Raw genomic sequence first — 7,762 nt, 5'->3', positions numbered from 1 at the left:
CACGGGACAACGGCTGAGCGAGAGGAACCAAGGGTTCTTCTTCTGACACTTCCAAGGGTGGAGGTGTGGGCGGTGCTATAACACTAGTTCTTCTTCTTTCTGGCGGGGGATAGGGATCCCTTCCAAGATAGGGGAATCCTGCCTTTCAGCAGCCAACGTCCTCCGCTCGGTCCTGGTGACAAGATAGGCCACCCGTAGCTGATGAACATGCCGGTCTTCGGCCTCCTTTAGAGTTTCCTCCATGGCAGCCTCTCGGCTCTCAGCAGCTACAGCGCTGGCATGCGCTTCGGCGAGATGCACCTAAAGCATCCGATTGAAGATCTCGGCTTCCTCGGCGCACCGAAGACACGCCCTCAGCTCCAAGGCTTGACGGTCGTACTGCTCATCTAGAGTGAGTAGGTACGTGGTCAAGTGCACCATGGTGGGACTGTCCTCTTGCACATCTCGTCCTTGCAAAGCCTCCATGCGGGCCCTCCATGCCCGCCGATTCTTGTCCAAAGGAGGAAAGAACCGCATGGGGGTACGGGCAATGGGCTCCTCATAGATCTGGCAGAGATACCGCAAGGCTTTACGGGCCACAACCTAGTAGGTGTCGACGAAGCGAAACCCGGTTGTGGTCACACTCCAGGCTTCAGTGAGGTCGGGGAACTCCTCACTCTTCCCAATGTAGACGGTAACCTCACACCGCTCGGTGCCATGCTCCTCATACTCACGGCCCTCATACTCGGAGCAATCATTAACTCCGAGCTTTTGCAGGGTGGCATGCAGGATTCTGGGAAAACCCTCAACGTTCATGCAATAGGTACTAACCCAAGCTCCTGCCATCTTTGGCGGTGGTTGCAAGGAAGGCTGAGCGAAAAGCTAGCTCAAAGGAAAAGCTAAGCGAGCTAAAGTGCATCGAGTGGTGGTACCAATGGCTAAGCCAGGCTCTACTTATAAAGGTGGAGCGTTCAGTGGTCCTGGCGTGGTTCACCAGGGTTCCCGCGCGAGATCACTATGGCAGATCGACCAAATTCCACGAGTTTGAGGCGAGCAACGTGCGATGCCATTACTAACTAGTACGACTGCAGGGCAAGGGTCTGACAAGAGCGCAGAAAAGAGGTATGGGGAGACGTCAGTCACAACCGACGTGAACCATAGGCGAACGCAAAACACGAAGCCACAGTTCAGACCTACCTCTAGAATAGGACGAGACAGTCATGCACAATACGACACGTGTGACACCTAGGGATGGCGTATCTGCAAGTAATACAAGTACTACAATGCACAGGCAGGCTATGCATGAATGCACGTCCTATACGTCCTTTCACTGTTGCCACATATAGGGCAACCGTTCTCAGAATTTTGGCACATCGATCTCTCCCTATAACTAGTCAATACTATCGAACTATGCTCAAGTCAGTGTACCTACAGAAAACTTGATCAATCCTATCTAAGTCAGCAGAGTGCCATCTATCCTGGATATATAACCATAGTAATAGGGCTACTTATATAACTTCGCATATAAACGTCCTAACTTTTTACAACAATGGGTTGTCAAATTTTAGTTTAGAAAAGGTTTTCGAAGCTTTATTTCCTCATTTATGCTCTGATACCACCTGTGGCAGAACTGCCTAATTTAATGCCTCACAGGAGTGCTCGTCTTCCATTAGACACTAAGCACTCGAGGGAGAACACTAGATTACTCGGTTCTGTCGGACACACCCCAGGGGAGAACCCAAAAATCCACATTTTTGCCATCAGGATCACAAATGAGAGAATAAAGCTTACATCACTCGTAACCATTTCTTACATCACTTTTAATACAACATCAGAGTATAATATTTATTAATTTAACAGTAGAATGAAATCATGTTATCAGAGTTATAAACAAGTTAATATACAACGGAATATAAACATGTGATCAGAATTACAGCGGAAATAAATATCTAATCATGGCATGATGAAGTGTGGATAATGAACTACAATAGGTTATGAACTTTTATTTATAAAAACATTTGGTGAGAGTTATAAATAAAAACTACATCGCAGCATAAAGGAAATCCTCTCTGAGCCCACCAGGAGGAATCCACACACAAGAGTCAGCTTTAGCATCCACCTGTCACCTGCAACAGGAGAAATAAAACCCTGAGTACTCAATTGTACTCAGCAAGACTTACCCGACAGGAGAAAAGAAAAGACTCCAAGGATATACAAGGCTATCTGGTTTGTGGGTTGCATTTGCAGAAAGCATTACTAAGCGTGCGTCCTTATCTTTGATTTTTAATAATAGCCGCATTGGTTCATTAACTAACCATTCTATGTAAGCATCTATGCTACTTTCAAGCAGGTGGTAAGCAATCAGAATTCCTTTGTCCATCTTCCATCTTTCATCTTTCAGTTCTTACTACGATGCTAAACTGTAGACAAGCCGTACCGGATAGCCCGGCGATTCGTGAATCAATGCCCCCAGCTAGGTACCCCGAAAACACACGCCCCGCTTGTATCCTAGGCACAACCAGGACCAACCCATCACTCTCCTATCCTAGGTGTCCAGGTCCTCGTCCAAACTGGGACTCCAAGCCCCCGCCACTGAGTCCCGGACTCAGTGCGGTGCAAGGACCTCCTCCACCAAAAACAAACCCTAATAGTCGGTCCGGAAAGAGCCAGATCCGCGACAAGAGAGCAACAAGTCTTTCAAGCGCCCATACACAAGTATGTGCTCGGGATAATAAGTCTGTGACCTGCCTAGAGTCGTATGCACGATCGGTCCTTAATTGACCAGACAGGGAGAACGGTGTAACCAAGCTATGACCTGCCTCCACGGCGACACAACTTCTTACACCCACCAATACCCAAACCATATCCCTGCCCGGTCACCATTTTTTCTTTCCACCATTTTATATATTCCAGGTGATAATCATATAGTAACATATTTTCTATATCTCACGAGTGACAGGCAATCACTCGACTTCTACCGGAGTCCTGTAGCATAGCAATCTATACGATCCTGTCATACTAGTAAGACTCATAGGATAAAGATATATATACAAGTGGGTTTCATTCAACTCCTTGAAACTTAATGCACAAATATAATTTAAACTGTAGAAAGTAGGGGTTATGCACCGGGGCTTGCCTGGGTAAGATATATTAAAAGTTAGTGTCTGCATCTTCAGATCATCTAGATAGAAAACCCATTGCATCACCTCCTGGAGAGAATGCCATTACACCATCTTCGGATTCCCAATCATCCTTCGATCGATCCGTTGATCCATCATCGTACCTATATGATATGCATGCGATGAAATGCAAAGATGTAATTAATCAACTACAATCGTGACTCGTAAAATACGACGTACACCTCTCGAGTTAACGGGCTAGTTCTACGACGACCGTACCTAGGCTACATATACATGTTGTCGGATAAGGCGTTACTTCCCAACAATTATTGTAGTTATATAAACCAACTGTGTTTCTATATTTCATTGTATCAATTTAATCGTTATTCAAAATAGAGCATCATTATCTACCCAGCAACTAATTATTATTGAGCTACAACAATTACAGTGAATACCTAATATTGCTAGGAGCCTACTGTATAAATTTTAGATTCAATAATATTACCAATTTATCATGAAAACTCCTACAAGTTTATATTTTACAACATTAAGTACCTTAAAGTAATTATATAGCTTTCATGAATATTATCAAACTAATGTGAACAAAATATACTAACAAGTAGATCATAATTTTTGGAGACTAACAAAAATTGGTTTGGCATTTTTATGATTTTTATTTGATTTATTATGGATTTACAAACTTCAGCCATATTAAATAAAATAGCAAGCTCAGCAGAAAAATTAAAACAACCCACAGCCATACAAGGCCCAGTCGGCCATGGCAGACGGCCCACCGCCGCGCAAGGGTGCGGCGGCCCAAGGTGGGCGCGCGGCCCAACGCACAGCGCGACAACCGGGCCGGCCCAAGCGGCGCAGGCAGAGGCGCAACGATCGCGAGCGGTCTGGAGGAGACCGGTGGCCCAGCAGCGCGAACGGCCTAGGTAGGCACAGCGACCGGCCAGCCCAGCAAAACCGGTCCGCAGCTGGAGACGCGGCACATATGCGACATGACCCCTGAACTTTCCTTAAATTATGAAAAGGTCCACCAGTATTTTGTACACTCACTGACAAGTTCATTAATCCCCCTGGCTTCCACCTAAATCCTATTTTCACACCTTCATTTTCCTTCCCCAAAGCAGAGGACGGAATAGGGGCACCGGCCGGCGGTCAATCCTAGTCGGGCGGGCACGATGACGGTGGAAAACCGGCCTATGGGCAGAGGCGGGCCGCGCAGATGACGGTGGGGCATGGGCGCACGGGGCGCTGCGGCTGCAGGCATGCCTTCGCGTGCGGTGACCGGCGCGCAGCAACGAGGCCGAGGGGCGCGCGCGAGGAGGAAGAAGAAGTGGGCGCCGGCTCGTGGGAAGACGGAAGGAGCCACGGCGTCATGAGCGCGCTACGAGGAAGGCGAGGCTAGGGTGTTGCAGTGGTGCGGAGATGGAGCAGTGCTGGCAGGGTGGCTGTGGCGATGGCCGAGCACGGCGCGGACGAGTCGGTGAGGTGCTGAGGCGTAGCCGGTGCAGTGCTGGGGTGCTGAGTGGGTCGTGGGGGCAGTGTGGTGCGGACACCAGGCAGAGCTCGGCTGGCTCGGCTAAGAGCAGCGGACCCAGCGCGGCAGGGCACGAGCTCAGGCTGGTGCGGGGGGAAAGGAGGGTGAGCTGGGGAGGAGGAGCGTTGTAGCTAAGTGGCTCGGGGAGGCGAAGCTCACAGCGGACCACGAGGGCACGAGAAGCTGCGGCGATGGGATGAAGACGCGTGGGGAAGGCGCTGTGACGGCGAAGGTCGACCGACGGCGAGGGCGACTTGAAGGTGGGGCTATCCAGCGCGGGACCAGGTCATGGGTGCGCTCGGCGAGGTCAGGGGCATGGTGGTTGCGGCTGGCGAGGCGGCTTGGCTCGGTGACTGTGGACGCTGCGGCTGCAGGCCAGCATGGACCCGTGGGGCACGGCAGCACGGCCATGGTGCGTGCTATGGGCAACGGACCGGCGTGGGCTAGAGCGGAAAGGGAAAGGGTGGCACTGCACGGAAGCGCACACAAGCAGCGCGAGAAGAGAAAGGGAGAAGGAGCACCGGTGCCCGCGTGCAAGAAGGAGGATGGCAGTGCTAGAAGAGCGAGGAAGAAAAGGAGACAAGGCAGAGCCGCGTGGAAACAGGCGCATGTGGGCGGCTAGCCAAGGCTGTACGCACGGCAGTGCCAGCGAGGGCAGGGACGGAGGCTAGCAAGGATTTGACCTCACAACAGGAAAGCAAGGACCTTCGTCGTATTCGAACCGTGCTTGCTGTGCCGGCCACAGAGACAGCAGGAGCAGCGCGACGTGGTTGCATGCGCATAGGCACGTGCAGGACACAGTCAAAAGCAAGGACTCTGGTACTGTAAAAAGCAAGGACCCGTGCGATGGCTCGGCTGCTGGTGCTCTCATTAAATTATTTGGACAAGACGGCATGTCATTGTAAGTAGAAAATACGTACGGGAACATTAGTACTATTGTTTTACCATTCTCAGTTTCCTCTGCATACCACGATGGATAACTAGTACGTGCTTTGTCATAACAACGAAAATGATACTTACTTCATTCCAGGATTTTCCTTGTGCTAAGCGTGGGTACACTGGAGGACATGTGGTACCGCGTGGTCGGCATGTCGCCTGGCACGGATAGCGCTACAAGGTGCGCCTATGCGCGGTCAAACGCAACAGCGGCTGGCAACGCGACAAAAACAGCGACATCAAGACAAAGCCATTAGTTTGACGAGACAACAGAGGTACTGGCTGCACAGCGGGTCCTTCGTCATTATTTTGATGCAACCAAAAACAATACTCCGGATTTTATTTAAGTACTATATATTAGTCATATCGTATTTTGTTTATAAAAATTTGTTTTTCGTGTTTAATCACTTAAACACGCCGTTCGCTATTTATTTGCCAGAATCGTTGTTCGACATTTCTAAATATTCCTACGCACGGCGTAATTTAACTTGAGCATGTATTTGAGTCCACGAAACTAAGTCATACAGGATTCGCTTATCGCTTCACGTATGTTTTAAATAAAAAATTTTGAGAAACTCGTTTCAAAAGTTTTACTGAGGCCTAAATCGCGGCTCTAAAAAGGATCATAACACCGGGGTGTTACAGTCCGTGGGGAAGACGTCGTACGTTCACGCTTTTTGTCATCGGATGGCCCACCTTTCCACTGTCTTTGGCATGGCAGGCTCAAGCGACACAACTCGCTTTGGCTCGCTGGAGTTTCCCATGCTCCCACCTATTGGGATGTGGGTTCCTCTCGTCTTCGAGCCGTCCTTTGCCTTCCTCTTCAGAAGCCTAGACTTCATCACCAACCGGCTCGGCGTGCTTCACCTCGGCGAGGAAGCACTTGTCCCAGCGCCCATCGGAGGAGGAGCACCCTCCGTTGGCTCAGGGCCACCTGACGACCTCTCCGACGAGGTGCCTGCTATGAGTAATGTACATACTATTCTTTACTCGCTTTTTCATATTTTCCGCTGACTCTCCGGAGGGACCCTGTTGTCCCTACTACGACCGCCAAACGATCGATTCCCCAACGGCCTCGCGTCCCCTATGGACGCGTACGCCCGAGGGTTCCGAAGGATGCTGGCACCGCCCCCTCTCACATCTGAATTTGTGGGGATGGCGAGCTATGCTCCCGCTTCTTTCCACGACCTCATGGATGATGAGGTTGAGAGCAACGGCTCTAGCATCGGCAACATTGTGGTAGGGGATCTCCACCTCCTCGACCCAGTGGCCCACCACCAGATGCTCTACCTCTAGCCTGGCCACATCACCTCCCGATGCCTCTAGCTCTGACCAGGAGGGCGAGCCATGCATCCCTCCACCAGGCGAGGAAGGGAACCCGGTCTCCCTCCCCTCTTCCATCGCAACTAGTGCAGGGGGATCACTAGGGTCACCTCCAACCTTGCCACCACCGTCCCCACCGGGATTGCCATCATCACCTCCGCTGCCGCTGTCATCGGGCCCGCGACCGGCCGACAGGGCGTAGCCCCTAGAGGGGAAGGCCACACCGCCGCCAGCCTACTTTCCCTGCCACTTATCGCGACTCACTGCAGGATGGGCCTCCACTCCTCCCACATGGGAGGCAGTGCAATGCTTAGCCCCGTCAGCATCTGGCCACTGTCGAAAAAGTATAGGTCAGTCGCACTAAAAAAACTCAACTATGAAATAAAAGAAACCTGGGTACATACCTAGACGCAAGGGGCAAGGCCCTAAAGCCTTGACCCACTGGCAACAGGCCCATCAGACAATGACCACTCATGGGTCATGACCCGTGCCCCCTCACATCAACTGAGGGGGTAGTCGGCCCGGCCGGTTCTTGATCAACCCGTGAGCCACCATGCCCGCCGGCTTGTGACGCGCTCATCGGAGCAGCTGGTGGGGCGTCCCCCCATTGTGGGTCATGTGCTGATGCTGGCCCCAAAGATGCAGGGGTGCGAGCCCTCTCCTCTGACCGACCAGCACGCCCCTCCATGCTCAGAGCAGGGGGGCGACGCCGGTGATGCCTTTGAAGGCCGCGGCGACCGCAGCCACTTCACCTCTCGCTTATCGACGGTGTCCGAGCTCGCAGCATGCTTCCTCGATGGGGGAACATCGCCACGCCTCCCTACATCCCGCCCGCCACTGGTAGACATGGCTACAG

The sequence above is a fragment of the Miscanthus floridulus genome, unplaced genomic scaffold (assembly GCF_019320115.1).
Source record: "Miscanthus floridulus cultivar M001 unplaced genomic scaffold, ASM1932011v1 fs_706_1_2, whole genome shotgun sequence".
Taxonomy (NCBI): Eukaryota; Viridiplantae; Streptophyta; class Magnoliopsida; order Poales; family Poaceae; genus Miscanthus; species Miscanthus floridulus.
This window is presented reverse-complemented; position numbering follows the sequence as displayed.